The sequence below is a fragment of the Rissa tridactyla genome, chromosome 2, assembly GCF_028500815.1.
Source record: "Rissa tridactyla isolate bRisTri1 chromosome 2, bRisTri1.patW.cur.20221130, whole genome shotgun sequence".
Lineage (NCBI taxonomy): Eukaryota > Metazoa > Chordata > Aves > Charadriiformes > Laridae > Rissa > Rissa tridactyla.
Genome location: NC_071467.1, coordinates 104,021,854 through 104,044,401, shown reverse-complemented (window position 1 = coordinate 104,044,401; position 22,548 = coordinate 104,021,854). Strand labels below are relative to the sequence as shown.

At 43.4% G+C, this 22,548-nt stretch overlaps 1 protein-coding gene across 4 annotated transcripts in view; it reads right to left on the bottom strand.

The window, feature by feature from the left end:
* Nucleotides 1-19,883, bottom strand: part of KCNG2 (potassium voltage-gated channel modifier subfamily G member 2) — a 61,529-nt gene extending 41,646 nt beyond the window's left edge. Inside the window, exons 1-2 of one of the 4 annotated variants that reach the window (XM_054192673.1) lie at nucleotides 19,353-19,438; nucleotides 18,263-18,428 (exon numbers count right to left, since the gene is read on the bottom strand). The gene's annotated coding sequence lies outside the window, so the exon portion shown is untranslated. Of the gene's footprint in view, nucleotides 1-8,710; nucleotides 9,609-18,262; nucleotides 18,429-19,352; nucleotides 19,469-19,750 lie in introns of those variants that run through there. The other 3 variants (XM_054192671.1, XM_054192672.1, XM_054192674.1) reach the window with 3 other exon arrangements.
* Nucleotides 19,884-22,548: the final 2,665 nt, after the last annotated feature.

The window sequence follows — 22,548 nt, the reverse complement described above, 5'->3', positions numbered from 1 at the left end:
GTCACTCCGAGTGCCTGCCCTGATGACTTTGCTCACAACTAGATCTACAAAGGGCAAGAGGCTGGTGGCAACTCCATTACCAATGGAAGAGAGGAAGGCGATCGAGATGTTGATCTGGGCTAGCAGAGTTGAGGAAGTTGCTTCTGTAAATTCACTCTTCCCACCCTGCAACACCAGGGTGTGTGCATGTCTTCCTCATTCCACCATCACCTGACAGGCCAGCATAGTAGCTAGCCAGTTCATGATGCAGCAAAGAGGATCTGCATGACTATTGCACATTCAGCAATGGAAAGCTGCTCTAACTTTCTTGTGTTGCCAGAAGCTCCAACAGGCTCTCAAAGAAGCTGGAGACTGCCAAGCCTAGGAATGATTTTGCACCTCTCTTTCTTTCAGACTACGCTTCCCGACTGCCAAAGGAGGCTCCCTAAAAGGTGCTCTGCAGTTGAATAAGCTGGTCTAACTCATCAGGTCACGGTTGCCAGAGCACTGCATTACTGGCATAGCGAGGGAAAAAAAGCTTGATGTTTGGCTAAATGAGAGAGATAGTGGAGGTACTAACAAAAAACTAGGCTCCAGCTCAGCTTCAAGTCTGTACTTTGGAAAATATTTGGTATGTCTTGTCCACTAAAGAATCTAGAGCCTGGTCTGTACAAACCCCCTTTCCTCTCCCTCCATAGTGACAGCACTGAGTAGATGTGTTTCTAAGGCACAAGGCTTATGCGCTCAACAGCTCTGTGATATTTGCATCATGCAATACAACAGAAAACCACAGATTTAGCCACCTCCATTTTACTTATCCTAGGGCATTACTTCCAAACAAAACTTCATTATTTTATTATTGTTTTCTTGCTAACAACCAACCTCTACCGTTAACACAAAAGAGCCACTGAAGAAACGTGCACAAAAATAACTTTCATTCTCTCTCCTGAAAATTTTCAATAAATAACGTCTCATAAAATATGAATTCATATCCTATTTGCTTTCTCATCAAGTAAAAAGTAAACATGGATATCAGCATCTAAAGGTCTGAATAAGGATCAGTAAATAAGTAGCTAACAGCTCCTTAATGAGGATGCTTGAAAGGAAAGCATGTAATCTGATTTGTACTGCATAATTCTTTTTGTATTATTTATTTTACACTTTAAATGACCTCATTTTATTTAGTGCATTCAGCAGTCTCAGTAGCTCACTGACACGGAACCACTTAGCTTAAGCTCTGATCAAGCAGCTGCTCTCCAGTTCACTCAGTCCCCTTCCCAACAACAAAATTTGCTCTCCAAACGCAATCCCACACAACTACAGGAATTAAGTATTTGGCTGCTGAATACTTCTATACCCTGACAGGAACTTGCAGCCCCTTTTGGTTTCAGAAACCCTGTGCTGCAGTGTATCATCACACCTCACAAGCCCTAGCTTCAACTGAGTCAACAGGGATCCAAGGGGCTATGGAAGCCAGGTCCTAGAGAGGGCGATCCTCAGGCTTTTGAGGGGCTGGAGCAGAGGGGACGCCTGGGAAGCCTCGCTGGACAAATCTGGTCAGCAGGAAAGATCCCACTGATGCTATACAGTGAGTCCAGTTGATAGTATAAATCTCTATGTCTCTGTAGTCATTTATAGGGATGTTTTTGTGGCTGTAAAGGATAGCTTAATGATCTAGAAGGGAAACAAAGTGTGAAACGAATATAAGACATGAGCAAACACAGATGGGTTTATAGAAACAGAGTGGGAGAGAGAAAGCACTTAGCTAAACCTCTTGTGGTCAACTAAATGTAAATTGTACTGTTTTTAGATAAAATATGATAATGAACTAAGATCACTTGGTGGCTTTATGCTTATAACAACTAATAAATCAAAAAGAAATATGTAATTTCCTGAAACACTGTGAAGGAAGAGGAACGAAGGATAAAAGCCTTTGAATAGAGACAAAGATGGTATAAAGCAGATACTTCATTATTTTAGAGTCTAATCCAAGCCTGTGCTGGATCCCTGCACTTTTCATGTAAGTTAGCAAGTGCCAAGCAGCTTGTAAGAAGCTCTCTGCCTCTCTCAGAATCAGGACCCTCGTCTGCTGTATCACCTAAGAAAACCACTACCAAGTAAATGCATAACTGGTACTAATGCTTAAATACATATAAATGTATGTAAACACTCCCCTACAAAATTTTGTATTTTCCCCCTATAAATATCACACACACATATATATATACACACACACATATGTGTATGTATACAGATACATATATATATTCCCCTGAACAGGCAGGAACATGACAGACATGAGATTCAAGACATGAAATGCTTGTGGGTGTCCAAGCACAGCCCTCAGGAGTGCAGGGCCAAGAAGCACCAAGGGTCAGATCAGCCATCAGCTCTCGCTGGCTTCCAGTGGAAACGAGGAGCTCAAACGAGGTGCCTGCACAGAGGCACCTAGTGCAATCTGAGACACCCTGGGATATCGGAGTAGGGCAGATGTGATACAACGGCAATAGCTGGATGCCAAGCAAAATGCGCTAGTACATCTAAAAGAGCACTGGATGCCCATCTTCGGGCAACCAAAACTGTCCTAGGTAAGTAGGGTCCTTTAGGTCCTTTGAAAATCTCTGCACACAGAGCCCTTGGGGATTTATTTTTAATTTCGTGGCAGCAACAAAAGATCCTCCATATTCATAACTTTTTAAAGTGTGGCACTCTTACATCAAAAGTCATCACTGCGTATCAACTGCTCTCTCCATGGAGATAAGATACTCACTGAAACAGCAGAAGTGCTGTTAAAAAAAAATAATCAATGGATTTCTACCATGTTGTGGTGCATGTAAACCTGAAATGTTCTGTAATTAAAGTTAAGTACTTTTCTGGAAGAAGCTTTCCATAATATTCACATTAGGCGTCTATATTTATTACTAAATGCTTCCTGTTTTATCCAAGCAGAATACGTTCACCGATTTGTATTATGGAGCATAACTCCTTAATTCTCAAGTTAAATGTGATCACTGCAGATACTGGTTTTGCATGTACCCAGCCTGTGCATGCAAATTTCTGATGTCCATACCGAAAGGGCTGTGGCTTTCCTTTCAGAGTACTCACGCGTCCCTTCTAAGGCACATACACACACAGGAGAGCCAAACAGCCAGGCCAGTGAAAGGGCCAAACAACGTCAGTCGGTGTTACCTCTTCTGCTGCCAGATAAACATTATTGTCTAAAAACAGTAAACAGCCTTCCTGATCCTGGACTGGTAAAGCGAGACAGAAGGATTTTAAACAAAACTGCATTCTCCGGGAATCACAACGCAAAAATGCCAGTTTCCTCCAAACCCTAGAAATCCAACTATTCATTATCTTTATACAAAACCATAGGCCAGCTATAAAAAAAATAAGTAAAGCTAATCACCTAGATATCCCTTTTTGTAATACATATGCTAGGATCTCATGCTTTTGCCCTCTTGTATATTCTGTATTCCCACTGACTTAAGACAACTTGGGAATTTGTTACAGTGAAAGGAAAAATCAGGGTCATTGAATTCACCAGTCCATGAGAGTAAAGCAAGCTACTTTTCATAATGTATGTCCAGGCATCCTATAAGCATTAATTGGTAGCTATTTCAGAATGTCTGGATATTGTGTGTTTGTCACACTGTCATAAAATGCTATAAATACACAGCTAATAAAGATGCCCCAACTGTAGATGCAGTCTTGCAATATGGACAGCCTACTTCCATCTAAATTAAGACAACTCGTTTTAATTCTGGATACAGAACAGCGTAGAACATCCTCACTCCATTTTGCATGTAAACCTGTTAAGATTTTCAGACTGATGGTTATTTTGCACAGAGAGAACCAGCGCTTCCAGCAGACCTGCTGGATCCTGTGTGGTTCCACTGAATGAGAGGAAGAAGGGAAAGCAAAGAATCAGAAACCACTATAAAGGAGCATTCCAGAACAACGAGTCCAAAATTGTAGGGACAGGATGGGGACAATGTGAGAGAACAGACGTGTATCCTCATTTCCACGCCATCTCACACTTCTAAATGCCTTTATTTCCACCCAAGAAAGACAGGAGCTCCACTACCCCCAGCCAAGCCGTCCCAGACAGACAGCAGGGAGGAGTTTTACAGATGCTACAGACATTTTCATTCCAAATTCTCCTGGATGTGTCACAGTCGTTGCTGAGTTGCCCTTATGGCCATCGGCTCTTTCTCTCCTGCCGGTGTTTAATGCTTGCTCCCCTCAAAAAACTCTTGAGCTCTACTTTTACTAAAGGATGAATAAAAGACCTTCATTTATTAGCCTCCTTTCGGCTACTTTCCTAACAATGAAAAGGCGAAGGACTCGCTTCTGCTGTCTTTTCTTACTTCTCATAATCTGGCAAATCTCTTCTCCTTTTAAGTAATTTCTTTACTCTCTCTTCAAGTTTTTCTCCACTAGAGCAACATACTTTTCCTCACTTTATGGACTCCTTCATCCCAAGTAAACATCTCACAATATCAACTCACCATGCACCAGTTCCAGCTCCTCATTACCAGGTCCGTTTTCTCTTCCACAGAGACATGCATAATTACACTTATGGGGTACAGCATACATAAATCACCTATCATGTGTATCATACATTCTAAAAAATTGACCTGCAATTGTTAGCCACCATAGAGTTTCATCCCAATTATTTCTAGCCATGAAATCTAAGCTGCAAAGTCAAAAGTTGACCAAATATGGATTACTGAAGCTGGGTTTTGGAAACAGTAATTTGTCATTTATTTACCTAAGTCCTACTTTCAAAGCTATTGTGATCTCATCCCCACAGGCCTTGAAATTGTTTTTTGAAACAATGCTTAAATCACTTTTTCATTCGGCAAACTTTTCTTTGGCACTTGGTTCAGGAGTTGAGGTTCACCCTGCGTTTTCACGTCCTGCTCTGTGCACTGCTGTCATCTGCCCTCCACCCCTGCTTACTGCTGCATGCTCTAACGCAACAGGGCTGCTGAGTTACCGTTACCACATGGCGAATATGTGGGCAACAAATGAATTTTCCCTGACACTTTCAATAAGCAATGACTAATAGCTTTTTTAATTATCAAAACAGTGACAAAAATAAATGATATTTAAGGTTACATTCTCGCCGCCTCCTTATTTGTGTGTACAAAATATGCCCACGGAATTGTATCAGCGAATTAGCTATACAGCTATTCCAGTGCCTTTTCAAGTGCAGCTGTATCTGCTCAAATGTAGATTTTTCATATCTGAATGACGGTAAACACACGAACCAGAAGCATGATGAAGATTTGGTTTCTAGAGGATATTGCATATTAAGTTGCACATTCTAAGTTTTAATATTGTAAATTATTGTTATGATATCCCTGTATACATTTGCAGTTTCTGCATGAAAAGAATCACACTTGATTCATTGAAGATAAATCTGGTCAGAGACTATTATAAAATTCAGAATGTGCTTAAGCTCCCATAAACAGAACAAGGAAGCCTGTATAGTTGGTGCATTCACAATTTATTTCAGAGTCATTCTGTTTTACTGACTTACGCTCCTGTTGTTCTTAAAACCTTTTCCTATGATTTATTTTACACTCCAATAAACGTTACTTTAAATCCTCCCATTCCTTTTGTTTAATTCTGCAAATTTTATTGCTTGAAACTTCCTGTAAGTATCTGCAACAGTTACATTTAACCTTCCATGAGCCTCTCTTTCTCATATAATCGTTCATCTTCTAGGACAAAGACTGGTGTCAAATTTCCTTTCTTTTTATTAGGCTTCTTTCTTACTGCTAGATGGCATGTGAACCCTTAGGCTTACTTCAGGTTTGCTAAGGTAACTAACTGTCAGCACTTCTCATCTTCCCTCAACATTTTTCCCCTCCACAGGTTCATCTCAATTGATTATCCTTGGCAGTTCTAAGACTTTCAAAATTTGGTCTGCTGAAATTCAATCTGGTGCAAGACAACATAAGGACAGCCTATAACCTTGACAAGCAATAATAACAAATTTTGAGCACGCACGTCTAGTTAGCCTTGACTAGTCTTATTTCATCTGCCATTCAATGCCTAGAAGTATAACTGCGACATACTATACAAACCATAAAATCAAAAGTGCATTCTTTTTGTAGAAAAATATGTATTTCCTTTCCTAGTCAATGAATAAACAAACATTTCTAAGTTCTCCTTCTCCTCATCACTTTTACAATACTCCAACTACTTTGAGTGAAATCACACCATCTGACTGCTTTCCCTAAGATGGACACAAATTATTTTAACCTCTCTTTATTTTCTTTTTTAATTCAGGAGGGTGAGGCCAGCAAATTTTATACCAGACTACCAACATGCTGGAAAGTCAAAATTTAAACAAATGCTCTATATGCTTCCTGCTCTAATTTTTGCTCTGAAAATAAGTATTTCTTATGTTGATTTGAAACATAAGAAATAATGACATGTGGCCGTAAAAGGGACACATATATAGGAAAACAAAATCTGCCAGTTACACTGAGCTATTTTTGTCATATCTGACCTTCTGGCTCTACTCCAACCACATCACTCTAGTTACGTCAGCAGCTTACTACCATTTGCTCACCAACTCATGGCAGTGCTCCGTGACTTCTTCAAAGTGATTCACAGAGCACGAGATTGAGCTTAAGGTAGCTTCAAATGAAAATAAAACGTGCAACTTGCCAGACCCAATCTCATCCTACCTGTGCTTCCCCTCCCAACCTGCAAATCTTTCAGAGCAGAAGGAAGGAGGTTATTTGAACCATCAGCCTGCAGATGTTTCCAAGATGTGTCAATGGTTAAGGGAAGATTTTCCTTTGATTTTGTCCAGCTCAAGAGAGGATGAAAGTAAACCGACTACATTTTTCATGATTCTTTCTTCTGCATTTAGTTACTTCTGAAATGCTTTCCAAATGTTTTCTCAGGGTTTGGCCTAAAATCTTGGTCTGCTGCCTTCTAAAATTCTCCTCCAACATATGTTATTTGCCTGGAAGTTGATAGTGTCTTTCCACTTTCGGAAAAAACTTCAGTCAGAGGAACCATGAGATTCTCTATTTCCAGACCAAATCCATTCAGTTATCAAGGAAAGAATTAGGTCTTCTACAAAATCAAGTTAGGGCACCCACAGAGGAAGCTGATCCGCTAAATAAGGAGGTGCCATTTTGCACAGCGCCTTTTCAGCACCGAATCGCCATATGCTGCTGTGTACCTCTTTCACTCGCATCCTCTCTGAAGGAAATCAGCTCTGTGTTCTTCAGCCCACTAGCTCAGTCTTCCCCAAAATTGCGTGTACTTTACGATGGGCATCTAGTTGCAGCCTAATGTCTTCCCACCCCACCCCAAGGTGCTGAAATATGTTTTTAGTGCTTTAGGCACCCTTGAAAGGAGCAGACGCATCTTTTCCACACACGCTGCACCAGGTGATGCAACAGGGACACAGGCTCCTCGGGGGGCCCATGGCAGGCTGAGTCACAGACACAAAGCAGTTGCGGAGAGGAGAAGGGAGAAGTGACAGTCTCTCGCTCCGCGTGTGACACTGTGTTTTTCTCTCCCGTTCCTTGCGAGTAGCACGTGGGGTTGAGGAGGTGGAGGGAAGCCACAGTGGTGTTCTGATTCCCTTGCACTGCATCAAGGAAGCAAGGGAGAGAGGCAGTGGGAGAAGAACTAAAGCTCTGCTAGGCCCAGCCTAAATCTATCCCATATATAGCCTATCTTGTAACAAAACAACAGCTTCACTACGTGTCATGAAGACTGAGCAGTACCTTCTGTGTAAAGACAGACTCTTCACAGTGCTCTACAACACCATGGCCCATAAGGAATCAGGACTGTGTGGGGCAGTAATACTCAAAGCTCTTATAGCTTGCTCCCTATCTTCTCTAGCCATCCATTCACCCAACCACTAGCTTCTCAGCCCTTCCTGGGTGCAATAAACCTATTGCCCTCAAAAAGCTTTGAAATGGAAGCTCCAGCCAAGACCTCCCCCTTGCAACCTCACCTAAGCCTTCTCTCCTGCCAAGTCCTGCATGCCAAGTCACAGAAGGCACTCCTAACATCACCTCCCTGGCTGCCTGCCTCGTCCTCCCCTCCAAAGAGACTTCGGCATCACTTCCTTGCACATCTTGCCTCCACAAAGCTCCACGGGACTTCCTCTCTCTCTTTTCCTCTCTCTCTCAGCCACTCCGGTCAAGCAAATAAAAAAAAAAAAGATGAAAGTCAGGAGTCAGGTCTCATACTTCTTCCCTCTCTTCCCCCAAGAGGCAGAGAGGCTGCTCCTCCAGGGAAAGGCAGGCACTGGCAGCAGCCAGAACTGTATCAGAGTCAGTAAGTGCAACTGCAAGGAAGAAACCACCCAGTCTGACACACAAACACACATTTCATTAAAAATTTTTAACAGAAAATGAGACAAAGCTCACTAGTTTCCTTTAGGGCTATGGATTTAACAGCCTTTACTGCTACCATGTTGTTTGTTTCAGACACTTTAAGGCATCTGACAACAGACAGTAAAAAATGCAGGTGGGAAATAAAAGCTGATAAATGAAACTGCTTTTACATAATTACAAAAACCTAACCATAACTGTACTAATATTGTACTTATTGCTGTGCTGTTGAGAGCCCACTGATGTAGCAGAAATGCAATATGGGTGAATAAGCAACATAAAAATGTTTTTAAATCCATCCTCGGATCCCTGGAAACCCACATGCTGTTTTCTGTCACTCCAACACTTACCAGTTGGCTTGGATAAAATTACGGAAGTGGCAGAGGGATACCCATTCCATTACCATATTCATTCATGATCTTTCATCCTCATTTTCACTGTATGAGAAGCAAGCTATATAGCACCACCTATACAGGGCACAGTATCATGCTCCCTCTTGCCTTTGCCTTCTCAATGCAGCCCCAAGATTTTCTGGCACGAGTGGCACAGCTTCAGCACAGGAGTTGAAGGGAATGGCCAGCCAAGAAGCCAGAGCACTGCCCCAGATGTTCAGAACCAGAGGTTTTTCACTCCAGGGGGCAACTTAGTTCCCAGTCTCGTGGCTCCAGCTCAAGCACACTGTTGTCCCACCTCACTGCCCTTCCAAATCAAACAGCGGGCTCAGCTCTGTCCTTTCAAAGGACTGAAGGCAACTACTCCATTTAAACGGGACTCGGGGAGGCACTTGGCTCACAGCTTTGACTCAGCCTTGGCTATGTAGCAGGGGTTCAGAAATACTCCTGCGGAGAAAAAAAAAAAACCCAAATGATAATGACGATGTCTAATCTGGAGTGCTTTCTGCCTTCTGCAAATGGGTACAAAACCTGGCCATATCCTGAATCTGTGCTAAAGATATCTAGATGTCTATTTTCCTGCCTGTTCCCACACTTTCTAGTACTCCAGTTTCCAGAGAACAGAAACTCATCTGTGCAGGCTGCAGAAAAGCTTTGGGCCACGCTACACAACTCCTAAGTTGAGCACCTGGGGAGCAGGATGGGAGGGCATCACAGGGTCTATTCAGATCCATTCAGGGACTCACCTGGCGCCAGCAGCACAGAAACCAAACCTGGGCCTCAGGAGTTCATTCAGGAACCTGAAGTCAGGCATTGCTGAGCCTAGCTTGTAAGGACCTACACCTTTTTTCAGAGATAGCCCTGTGAATGTGCAGCTGATGACTGTGACGCCACTTTAGGCAGCTCTTTGAGACATCTGCTATCCCTGTGAATGGGTAAGTGAATGCACAAAATCAATGGAGACAAAACTCATGTTCATGACAACAGAGCACAGAAAATAATGCCAGATGTACAGATAAACAGCCTGAACACTGCAGTTCTACTTTGACCTGGTATCATTTTAAGTCAAAATACCAGTCTGTGCAATTTTACACTAACTTATTTTAAGTGAAAGTGGATCATTATGCTTATATTATGAGTATTTGAATACATTTAGTGGCCAGATGAAATTCCAGCAACGAATGGCTCAAAGTGAGACCACCTCTACTAGCTTTCATAAATGGAAATAGGATGGAAAAATCAGTGGCTAATACAATTCACTGGAAGGTTCAAGGACCTCATAATGCGCAATCATGACATATCCTGCTCTTAGGAGCAGTTTGCTCCTAAACCGGAACACTGCATTTTCATTTACATTCTGAAAATAGAGGGTCTGATTTCTTTTATACCTTTCTATGCTATTTAATATAACTGCAGCTGTGTCTCTTGCTTCATTATTTTGCACTGAAATCTCCAGTGATGCATAGAATAACTTAAAAATTGTAGAGTAGGATCTTTCTTTGGTACAATTACTTTTTCTTTCTTCTTTTTAATAACGGTCCACTTTTGAGAATGCCAGAAGTGGTATAAACTGACATACTCCAGTGGATTCTCGAGATTCATGGAAAAAGATAATTAAGAAAATATTGCTCTCTGTTAGGATTGCAAATTATTTCTGTGAATTCCTCTGAGATCCGTACTCTGTGTCCTCAACAGTTCTGCCTGCAGTTGAGGTTGGTTGAGCTAAGGAAGGTACACAGGCAATAACTAGGTTATTGAGAAGGAAAGCACTACCAAAATCCTGTTAAGTAGGTCATTATGGGCCTCATATAGCTCTTGTGACAAAGTTCGAGGCAAGGACTGCGGCGTACGGTGCCAGGATCCTGCAGAGATCTCCAAAGTGATGGTGGCAAAGAGTACTGGAAAGAAAGATGAAATTTATCCTGTCTAAGCTACTGCTAACACCATGAAGGACAGGATGGTGGTAATTGGTTTCTTTCTTTCTTCCAGGGAGTTGCAATCAGAGTTTAAGCAGCTCACCAACGGCACATGCCACCATTAAGCCTACTGTTTATCTCACGCCTTGTGCTTGTTAGCCTTCTATGATAAACAGTACCCTTAGCTTATAGTTATAATTGGTTAATTTACCCATACTTCCAGGTCTAAAAGAAGAATAAATAGACACTGTCCTTTTTGCAGGGATATTCAAGCATGAATAATCAGAACAAAGGATGCCAAGGAAGCGAACAGTGGGGGGGAGGAAATCATGTCACTAACTCTTTTTGATCTTTAGATCATGCTTGAAAAATCTTCTCAACCAAGAAGGAGGCAAGAAGAGCCCAGGGAAATGATCACTCCAGAGGATTCAGAAAAGAATCAGGCTGCTGCCATTATACGCGACAAATCCTCATCTGACTTTGTTTTTTCACACTGATACATGCATATAGCAATGTGGCCCCCCCCTTATAACACCTTTTTATAAGCAGTTAAATTAATCCAGTTCATTAAAACATATTGAAGTGTGAGTCTTGGATCATACACTGGTCTTGTCTCACTTAAGCTAAAGGTGGATCCCTTCATTTGGGGAATAAATTAATTCTAGACAATCTTAAAAAAAAAAAAGGAAAACAAATACAGCATTTAGAATTGTAGTAGGTTGTTGCATAAGGTGTCGTGTTTGATATGAAACAAAAAAGCATATTTCTGAGAAGCATGCACATACACATGTACAGCATTTAAACAGGTGTTATTTGTCACAGTCTACCACAGACAGCATCAGAGCTTACAGAGAAACACAACAGCTATTAAAAATGATTCACCACACTTATTAACATGACAAAGCATATGACAGTGAGCTAGTAATTAGAACATATGAGTTTGATAAATAAAAGGTTTTTAAATGTTCTGTAAGGACCTACTCCTGAAACCCCTTACTTACATGAGTCCATAAGCTTCAGGACATTGGCTCAGTAGGATTATTTGTGTGAATAAGAATTACTCATAAAGGCTAAAGTCTGGCAGGATTAGGCACTGAATGTAAGCTCTTTTCACAAATTTTTATTTTAAAGTTAGAAAAGAAATAAAATCAGAAGTTTTAGTCCTTCTTAGCCCAAGGACAATGTATTATTAACCCACAACTCTGAGGGTTTTAACTCTAGACCACAGTACAAGTACAAAGAAATGCAAGAACAAACATCTAGGACTGAGATGTGCTCTCCTTTATACCAAGGTAGATCTGGATAAGCTCCTTTGATTTCCCTCAGCATAGCCAAGAAGAACATTTCCCTGCCTTCTCGCCAGGAATTGCTCCCATTGCAGAGCATCTAAGAGCAGTCTGCAGAACAAATTCAAGTCCTTCTGCAGCCAGAGGAAGCCTTCCCAGCATGAAAACCACCAGGAGAGGCTGAACTCAGAACAAAGGTTTTAGGGAAACACTAAATTTAATACTAAAATGAGAAATATTTTAGTGACATTTGCATTGAAGAATATACACACAGAAGGGGAGATTCGCAATCTATAATTCTCAAATGCTGGGATTCTCAGAAGCGTGGAGGATATGCTGCTTCTACTCTTGGCGGATAAAGTAAAGGTTGTGCATACTGTGCATTTCCAAGCCCCAAAGGACCCAACCTTTTGTTTCTAAATCAGTAGGTATAAAATGGAGCCTTATACCTGCTTCAAGACTACTTCAACTTGTCATGAAAAGACTTTTAAAATTTCTCTTATTTCTCCCTTTCATACGTAACACTGACGAGCTTCCCTTATCCATATATATTTTCAAAGGTTTTCACTGGTTTTAGAGTCATACTCAGAAGAGTCCTTCCTGAAACACCTTTGATAACTTTATGGACTTCTAATAACAGTAAAAACTGCAGCTCAAAGGCAAACCTGAATAAATGACCTTGAAAAACACAAGAGACAAGAACACAGCAAAAAAATTATTCTCGGTACAGAACTTACATCAAATCAACTGTATCTGAACTAGAACTGGTGTGACTGGAGTTGTTCCTGCCTTCTTGTAGGCTGAAGACTGGAGGCATATCCCTGAGACACTGACATGGTACCGTGACTTTCTCTTAATCAACCAACACAAGTTCAACTGAATGACAAGCTAGAAGAGACACATAAAACTTAGCTGGGAACTAAGACTGAATACATTAACATGAGTACTGCCCCAGGAACTGTCTCCATGATGAAACATAACAGGGTTGAGATTTTATTGTGTGCTTCTGGATATTGAAAGACATCATATAAATGGTAGCATTCAAAGTAAGCACACCCATACACATCAATAGAAGCCACAAACAAGCCTCCTGCGGCTTCACTGACTGCTTCGGTCTGGCAGGTAAGACCAGTCATTATTCTGAGCACGGGGGTAAGCTCAGAAGTAGGTCAACGTGCCTTACTGCAAACAAATTTAACAGCTTAGCTGAACAACGTCTTGCAGCCCGAAAAGATGTCAAAAGGCCCAGTAACAGTAACAAAGTGGTGCTAGCCTGTCCGTAGAGGCACATAGCAAGTCTCTGCCACCAAAACATAACTGCAAATTCACTAGAAGAAAAAAAAAAGGAAAAAAAAAAAAAAGGGAAGCATGGAATAAGGAAAGATGGTCTCAATCTTGATGGTCTGTTGTAATCTTCATTAACTAGAAGCACATTATAGTGATCTCCAAAAGCAATAATTTTCGATGTCAGAATTAGACACTAAAATTTCTGAGGATGTGCTCCACATCCTGGGAAATATCTGCTTTTTAAAGTTTTTCCTCTTTAACTCAGTAACATTACCAAAGGCAGTTTGTGAGGGAAGAGAATTAATTTTCAAGAGACAAGTAAAAATTTCATCCTGGCAGGTCACAATAAAGTAGAATCCTAACCCATACGGACTTTAGCCTTGGAATAATATTTGAAAAGCTCTAAGATAAAGAGATCTGGGTTTCACTCAGAGTTTTGTTGGATGAATTTATATTGTGATTGCAGTCTCCACGGAGGTTCCCTGGCTTCCTGGCTTTACCATCTGAAAAAACTGCACTGATAATCTGAAGGAAAACAACTGTTTCTCTTGCTGCCCATCACATTCTGTTCAGCACAGAGTACCTAGAATTCTTGCAGTTCACTCTGGGAAGTTCAAAAACCCCTCATCTTCCCTCAAGCTCAGTCTATCCTTTACCTTATTATTTTGACCGCTCAGTGATTTACAGTATTGAGAATGCACTTTCTCTAGAGATTGTTTCCATCTCATTTCCAAAGCAGGATGTTCCTCTTTTTAAAAATGCAAAAAAACCCACCCAGAATATTTTCCTACACGTGGAAAAATCTGTCCATCAGTGTGATAACCAACTTCATACAGTGGACAGGGCTCCTGGCTGACATTGCTTCACACCACCCATGCAAGCAATATGAACTCAACTCATTAACGGGAGTCACACATCGTTTCCTTCATTAATCTACATCACTTGTGTGGCTAAACCAGCATGTTCCTGTTGTGGTTGATGCTGAATATGGTGTTCTTACATTGTTGCTCACCCAACTCAGTGTTGCTTCAGCTGTAACCAAATTTTGAGTTTAGCTGTGAATGAAATAATTCCAGCTCAAGCCAGTAACAGCCCCGTAATCCCAAACCCACCTGAACCAGCAATGGTATAAGGCACAGAAACCAGGGCTTATAATCCATGCACTGCTGAGCCCCACGGCAAGGGAGTAACCAAGCAGTATTTTACTTGACTCAAAGCTGGTTTGATGTGACAGATTTAAAAGCAGTAACTTAGGTCCAGTTCTAACTAGAGAAATCAAGAAGTGGGTGGGAATGAGCTTCCCATTCAGGATCCAGTTCCATTCAACACCCTGGAGAGATAAAATCCCAAAGTCTCAGAAATGAGCTAGACTTTAAGAAGTTAGGTATATTTTTCAAGGGTACAAGGCTCGTCACAGAAAATTATTCTCACACCTGTGCCAAATCCCTGGAGGATGGTTTATCCTAAATCTGAGTGGTTTACTTCTCCTCCTTTTTCCTTCATCTGTACAGTCTTTCCTTAAACATTTTAAAATTACAAATGTCTTGTAATTCAGACAGTGGGGTAAATATGCACAAAATGACGACGCGTCTGAGGAATCTGCTTCACAGCCAACACACAATGCCTGTTTTTTATCTGAGAAACCTCATTTTCAGCTCATTCCAATAATGTATCTGACTGGAAACATAAAAAAAAAATAAAAAAACTCACAGGATAGCAAGAGAATGGTTTTTCTCAGAAAATAAACACATTTATCATTTGCCTCTGAAGTTCCCAGGGGACCAAGCTCAAATCCCAGGTGGACCAAGCGAAGACAACATAGTGGTGGACTCGGTAGTGGACTCGACAATCTTTGGGGTCTTTTCCAACCTAAATGATTCAATGATTCTATTATGTGTCGGCACCCCTTTCCACCTGGGGAGTGATGGAGTTCAGACAGAGAAGGGTATCGCCAGCATGCCCACAGCTGTTCCCACGAAGCTCCCATTCACCGAAGGGTGAGCACTGAAGGGTGCCAGTAGGCATCCTGGCACGAGACAACCCTGCACACAGACAATGCTGATCTTACCTATTATTCCCTGCCCAGTTGATATCAGCCTATTTATTCTGCTAATGCAGCCAGGCTGCATAATGTAGGCTGAGACAAATGGTTCTAACTCAATTGTCACAAAAACCCCACATCACTAATATTTACAAAGTGTTTCTTGTGGGTACCGTCTCAGTCTAAACACGATTTGTTTCTTCAAGAAACACGAAGCTCTGAAAAAGAAGATAAGAATAACTTCCATAATCACCAGCATGTGTAATTCTTCACCTTTTGAAACAACACTGAAAGGATACATTTTTAATGCTTTATTTTTGTTTCGTCTCGGTTGCTTTAATATTCCTAGAATCTGGAGTACCACCTTTTTCCTTTTAAATGCTCATGTTCTTTCCTGTTTGTCTAATATTGATTTGCCTCCTGCCAGTTGTGCAGAACTCTAATTTAACACGTTTTAGCTGGATCCCTTGTTTTCAACAAACTTCACGAATGCTACTAAGAGAGGTCAGGAAACGAAAGACACCACTTAACCAAGTAGCATAGAGCATGGAGAACCGTTATTTGTGTAGATACCCTGTAAACATGGTGGCTTTATGTTTATTTTTACCAATAGCTGGCAGCACAGTTAACAGTATTAATTATCCTTACTTTCAACGTAGTTATTTAGAATTCTGAAAAACAACAAGAAAGAGATCATTTGGGACCTTTTCTACTCAGGACTAGGAACACATTAAAGTTACTTGATTCAACTACAGTAATTTAAACTCTTCCTTTAGTTTTCTGTCATTTGGAGAAAATACCACAAACCTCTGATTTGCTTTTAAGTTTAAGATTTTACCACCAAATGGCTGTGAAAGAGCAAATTTGCTGGTATAACCTGAACGACTATCAGAGATGTCAGTTCATGTTAAGAAGCTGGGAAACTCTATACTTCTCATCTTTCTCCACGGTGAAAAAACATAAAGAGATTTTAAATATTTAATAAGAAGAATAATGCCCCAGAAATTGCACTTCAGTGGAATACATGCACCTAAGGTTCGTGGAAGCACTGAAAGTTTTAAACTGTAAAGCACTCATCCTAAAGCACATCAGCTTTTAGTAAGACATCACAGATGATTTTTGAGTTGGTAAGGGCAGAAGGACAATATTAAGAAATCAGAGAGGCTCTGGCCCCTCTCTCATCTTGAGTAACATGGGGAGTGTCCACCCATTCTGCTGGCAAGTCAGGGGAAAGCCACTCGTCTTGCATCAGCCAATATGACTAGCACCAGAGTCTTCAAAAATGTTATTTTTTTATTCTGCTCACCATTTGAACACACTGCACAGAACCTTAATTGGCCTTGGTATCTTAGTCCCATTGAAAAAGAAAAAAGCAAGGAGGAAGGCAAAGGTCTTCTGCAGGCAAGACACGAAGAACAGAGGAACACATGAGAAGGCAAGACAAGAGGAACACAAGAGGAACAGAAGCAACAGAGTCTGACTTTCCATATGGCTAAAACTGCCTCCTGAAATGGGAGGTAGGTTCAGCTGAGATGCAGGATAAGAACACACCAGGAAAGAAGTACAAAGTAACTTGAAGCTGTCAGGTTTAATTAATAGGCACTTAAAAATGCCTGACATGCAAAAAAAGCATTAAGGTCCATTGTTTACAAAAGCTGTCATAATCAGTCTGATGAAGACATTAATCTGAGTAGGGAAACATGCAAGTCACATAACTCAAAACTGATGTCCTAATGAAGCAAATAAGCTACTTGATGCGATGCGAGGCACACTGAATATTTAAAACCTCCAGTTTTCATTTTCTTCCCCTAATACCATTCAAATTGAACATTTATTTTTATCATCTCTTCAGTCGTAAAATGCTGCCTCTCCTTCTGCCTTGCAAACAATCTGAGGACACAGTGATCACATCCAGTGAAGTCTTTCCCCTGATTGCTCAAAACAAGCAATCAAATAGTTGTCTACATGCAAGTTCACAAGCTAAAAGCTATGCTGAGCATTCAGAAGACAATACTCTGGAATAATTCACCATCTGGGTACTCTTACCCTGTACCAACAGTACCCATGCACGTTGTTAGCACGGTTAGCTACAGCACTATCAGTTCCCACCAGCTTTTCTGGCTCTAGCTTCTCCAATTAGACGGGTCTTGTGCTACAGAAGTACGAGGGTTTCCACAGTATAAAAAAACCCATCCAACATCAGCTTGATTACTGATCCTGTCTGACTGCAGACCGTACTGGGTTCAGTGCAAGGCACAATCACATTACTTGAGAGCAGTTTCTTAGGCTGTCCTGAAATTGTACTCTGGCATTTAAAAGGATTTCTCCCAAAATCAAACACAACAATGACAAAGAAAAGGGAAAGACGAGAAGCATCTGAAAACCACCACAATCCTGCCTAAGCGTCCTGTTCAGCAAAGAAATACAACTCTTCTCTCATCTGTTTTATCAACACAGAGCTGCTAAAGGAAAAAAAAAACAAACAACACAACTCATATTTTAGGGCTTCAAAACTGAAGTGACATAAACACAGCAGGGCTTCATTAATGGGGGCACGACGAGAGTTATTCATACACAAGGCTGTATCACATTTAAAAGCTGAGCTGAAACTTTCCTTTGTGTGCTGTTTTAAAACCATTCCATAATTAAGCCCAAAGAGATGACAGACATTTATTGACAGTTAATGCAGTGCTCCCACGATGTATTATTAGGCACAAGATCAGAGGCGCAAGGCCAAGTGCTGTTAATCTCCACGAGTGCAGTAGTGTCTCAGATACCTACTGCCCAAAAATATCTGGTGATATTGCTAATATTTTTTAAAAGGCAGAAGTCTTGCGTTTTCACAGAAACTGATAGGCTGATTAACCCATCAAAATATAAGTGTCATGGAAAAGAACCTGAGACAATTTGCCTATTTTTTAACCCCCTTTCCCCACATAAGGGGAGACGTATAAAAAAGGACTACCCTCCTTTGCCTTACCTGATGTTTTACTTTAGCAGTGTCAAATCTCATCCTTCGTGCTTGGCTAGAAACCTTTCCAAAACAAGTGGGAACATCTATCAACTTTTACCCAAGGTAAAGGAAGTGCTGAATATTCAATCGTAGGTTTCCTTCCAAATGCTCTGCTTGTTTGTTTTAGGGAAGCCTTAAGAAGAGCAAATAAAAGAGGTTTGAAATCCTCTGAGCAAAGCTGACTTCTTTTCTCTGAAGGTCATCCTCAAGTCATTTCACAACCACGGAAATAGCCGGGGGGCGGGGGGGAATAAGCAGACTCAAAAGACACCTTTCCTTCTGAAATAAGCGGTGCCGCAGGCTGAACTAAAAACATGCCCTCAGGTGGGTTTGCCACTTTTTATGGACCCAGTCGATCTTCCCCCGGGGAGAAAGATGCAACAAGAAGTTCTTGCAAAAGTAACTACAACACAAGCACTGCACAGAAAGGAGAGTCTTCAGAAAGACTCCACTAGAAGCAATCAGGGTCGTCAAGGGTCTTATGGACAAGAATCTTCTTCATCAGGACAAATCTTAACCCCTGTTTTCAGGGCCAGTGCTGAAGTCGATATACTAAAACCATACAGCGTGGTTCTGAATCAAGACAGAGCCTTGACAATTTTATGGTCTGATCTTACCGAGAATACGCACTCAAATATTTAGAAACACATTTAGCCAACATTAACTATGACTGACATGCATATTCAGAGGAAATTTTGCTTGGGATCCAAACTGAAATTCGTAATCACGTTAGCTATAGATATTATTTAGCAGATGTTGCAACCTGACTAAAGACTCAATTTTGTGTAAACCTTGAGAAAGACCCGGGAACCCAGCAGGAGCTCAGCCTAGGTGAAAACTATGGGATTTGGGGCTCCTTGTGCAGTTACACCACCCTCCTTTCAGTGCCAGCTCAATACACCCTGTTTCTGTAACTAAAACGAAACACCACCCCCTAAAAAACCCCGAGCGAGCAAGCATGCAAGCAAACAAAAAGAGTATTCCCGGGCACTTCGGGCAGGACCAGACGCAGCTCCGACCGCCACCGACCCCCCGCCGCCAACACCGGACCCGTTACCTTCGGCTGCCGCTCGCCGGCTGCGGCAGGACGGGCGCCCTGCCCGGGCAACCGCCGGCTCCGCAGCGGCCACCGCGCAGCCCGGGGCTCACGCCCGCCCGCGGGGAGCGCCGCCGGGGCCGGGGGGAAGGCGGGCAGCGGGGTCCCGCCGCTCCGCGCCGCGCCCCGCCGCGGGGGGGACCGGGAGGGACGGGGCGGCGGCGGCCGCGCTTCGACCCGGCTGTAGCTGCGCCCCTCGCTCCGCGCACGGCTCGGGGCGAGCAGGGGACCCGGCAAGTGAGCGGCAAAGTTGTTGTTGTTGCCGCCGCCCGGAGGCGGGCGGGCGGGCGGCAGAGGCACGGCGCCCGCCCCCAGCCCCTCGCCCACCGGCTGGCTCCGGCCCGCCCGCCCCCTCTCACCTCAGGTGCTGCCTCCTCCCGGCCGGCACCGGGGAAGGCGCCGGCTGCTCCCCGCTCCATCGCGGCGCTGCGCCCCGCTCCCGGCTCCCCAACTCGACCCGGCTCGCTCCGGATCGCCGCGGCCCACCCTCCCCTCGCCGCCAAGTGCCAGCGCCGGCCGCGGAGCGCCGCCTGCCGCCTGGGGCAGAGGCTGGGGGCGGCCCTGCCCGCCGCCGTGCCGGTGCGCCGGGAGGCCGCCCCTCCCTCGCCCGGGGCAGGCTGCCGCCTCCCCGCCGGGCTGGCAGCGCGGTGGGGGCAGCACCGGCCCCAGCTCGCCCCGTGGGGCTGGCGGCGCCCTCGTCGGGGGCGAAGCGGCCAGAAGGTAACGGCGTTAATATCCTTTTAAAAGATATTAATATCTTTAACACCCCCCACCCCGGGGCAACGCGCACCCTGGCGTCCCGGGGCTGGTGGCCGGCTGCCGCCCGCAAGTGGCTGACGTGAGCTGCTCAAAAAACCGAGCCCGAGCCTTAATTTACCGCACTTTCAAAAAAGTGAACGCGCCGGCGGGCGGGCTTGCCCCGGTCGCGCTGCTGGTCTCAGGTAAGTTTACCCGTTCACGCCCCGCGGTGCGGCAGAGACAGCCTGGCTCCGGCAGGGGAGTGCTGTCGGAGAGCCCCCGCTGCCTGTGAAGGGCTCCCCACGGCTGGCGAGTGTTTTGTTGTTTTTTTTTTTTGCCGAGTTTCTGCCTAACTGCGGTGCAGCTGCTGCCCGATCGCGTCCCGGGAGCCCGACCGGGACGCGCCTTTGGAAGCAGCGCCCGCCAGCCCCGGCCACGCAGGGCTGGTGCCTCTGGGAGAGGGGAGGTTTTGCGCGGCCCCTGTCCCGAGCGCTAGCGGGGTCTGCGTGTCCCGGGGGCCGCCAGCACCCCTCGGTAGGCAAAGCGGGGGGCGACCTTCACGGGCGTTCAGGCACAGCCGTTACCCTGCCCGATGTCCGCGGTTTGCGCGCCAGGCACCGGGGAAAATGTAAAGCCTTCTGATGCCGCTGCGCGGCCAGGGTTCGCCCGCGGACCATCACCGCGGGATCCCGCTCCGCCGTGCCAACAGAAAACATCACGCTTGCAACTTTTATGGCTTAAATAACGAGGACGTCTTGCTGGAATCCTCCTCCCCCCCCCCCCCCCACCTCCCGGTACTACATCAGGTTGCAGCTTATTTGCGAGGATTGAAATACATTTCCTGAGGTGCCTTCTTTATCTCTTGCCAGTTTCTTGCGAATGTCTCTGTGGCTAGTATCTGGCTCCAGATTTTTTGTCAGTTTTTACATCTTTCAATTTATTTCCTGTGTATTCTGGCATTCATTCCAGTTTTTAAAAATATTTCCTTTCCCCCCTTGGGGAAACTTCTGGCTAGTTCTGGCATCTGTCATGATTTTTGCCTCTTAAGACTGAAGCAAAGATTATGTATGTACTAATTAGTGTCTTCTCAGTTAGTGGATCAGCTGCAAGAATATATCAGGTCAAACTTGATAAAAAATGCCAATCCCGGGCAGCCCCTTGCGTCTGCAAGGACCCAATTCTGCATGTCTCCGAGAAAGCAGCATGTAGGTTTGTTGATACTATCTGGAGATATTAGGGAGGTTCTCTTTGTACGTACATACGCATTTCATGCTTTTACTGATTATTCCTTACATTCACTACAAAATCTATCAAGTTTCAAGGGAACACTTCATTGCTCTTGAACTGTTTGATTTTCAAGGTAACATGGAAGAAGTAATTGTCAATTTAAATGTATTGCCTTCTAATTTCATTTCATATTCTGTTGTCCTTGCAATATGAAAAGACAAACAAACAGGACCACCCATTCAACCTTGCTTATGTCGACTCCTTTTGGCAATGCTTCTTGCATGCTCTTCATGAATCAGTCCCCTCAGCTCTGCCCCTAAAGTCTGTGGAAGTGAGACAGGCAGTGCAATATCTGACCTTGTTTTTACCAATACTAAAGAACTGTTTGAAACCACTTGCCTTTCTCATACAGCAAGATCTTTTCATTTTAATTTGTTTGCTGCTTGACAGCACATATAGCCTGGGACATATTTTCACTGGCGTGACATTTTCATGCATTTACTTTTCTGTGCCTGTTCTGTTTATCCAGTTAGCTTCACCTGTGTACAGCTTGCATTTTTGCAAAATGCTCTGTGTTAAAATACACTGAGGTATACCTTTATAATTTCTTTTTTTTTTACCCTCTAATTCCTAACCAGTAATTTGACAAGACTATAGGAATTAGGAGCCCAATTCTGTTCATAAACTGATGTGGTGCTATTAACTTGAGAGGTTACCTTTTGTCTTACACTGGATCAAGCCCTGCTGTGAAGCGAAGTGAATAGTGACTGTGATTGCACAGGTGGAATCCCACTTTTGAATATGTCCAAAGCATTAAACAATATTTCTCCCCCCAAATTCCACTAAGTTGCAAATTCTTTACTAGATGCAACAATTCTGATAGTGAAGAGTGATAGTGAAGATCACCAGCAGAATGCCATTTATGGGGTCCATGCCACTTACTTTCAAAGGTAATACAATTCCACTTTTTCGAACAGATGGAGAAAAGATTGCACGGAGAAGTTAACTGGTTTGGACATGATCATATTTGTACGTTCTTGGCAGAACTGATGTTGAAACCCGGGTCTCTGGCCCCAGCCTTCTTCACACGTTGACATTGCTTTTGTGCTGCTTTGTGCTCATGTTCCTTGTAGGCCACCTCTTGTGTGCTGTTCCCCATCTCAGGCAGCACCCACAGCTGCAGCACTGAGGC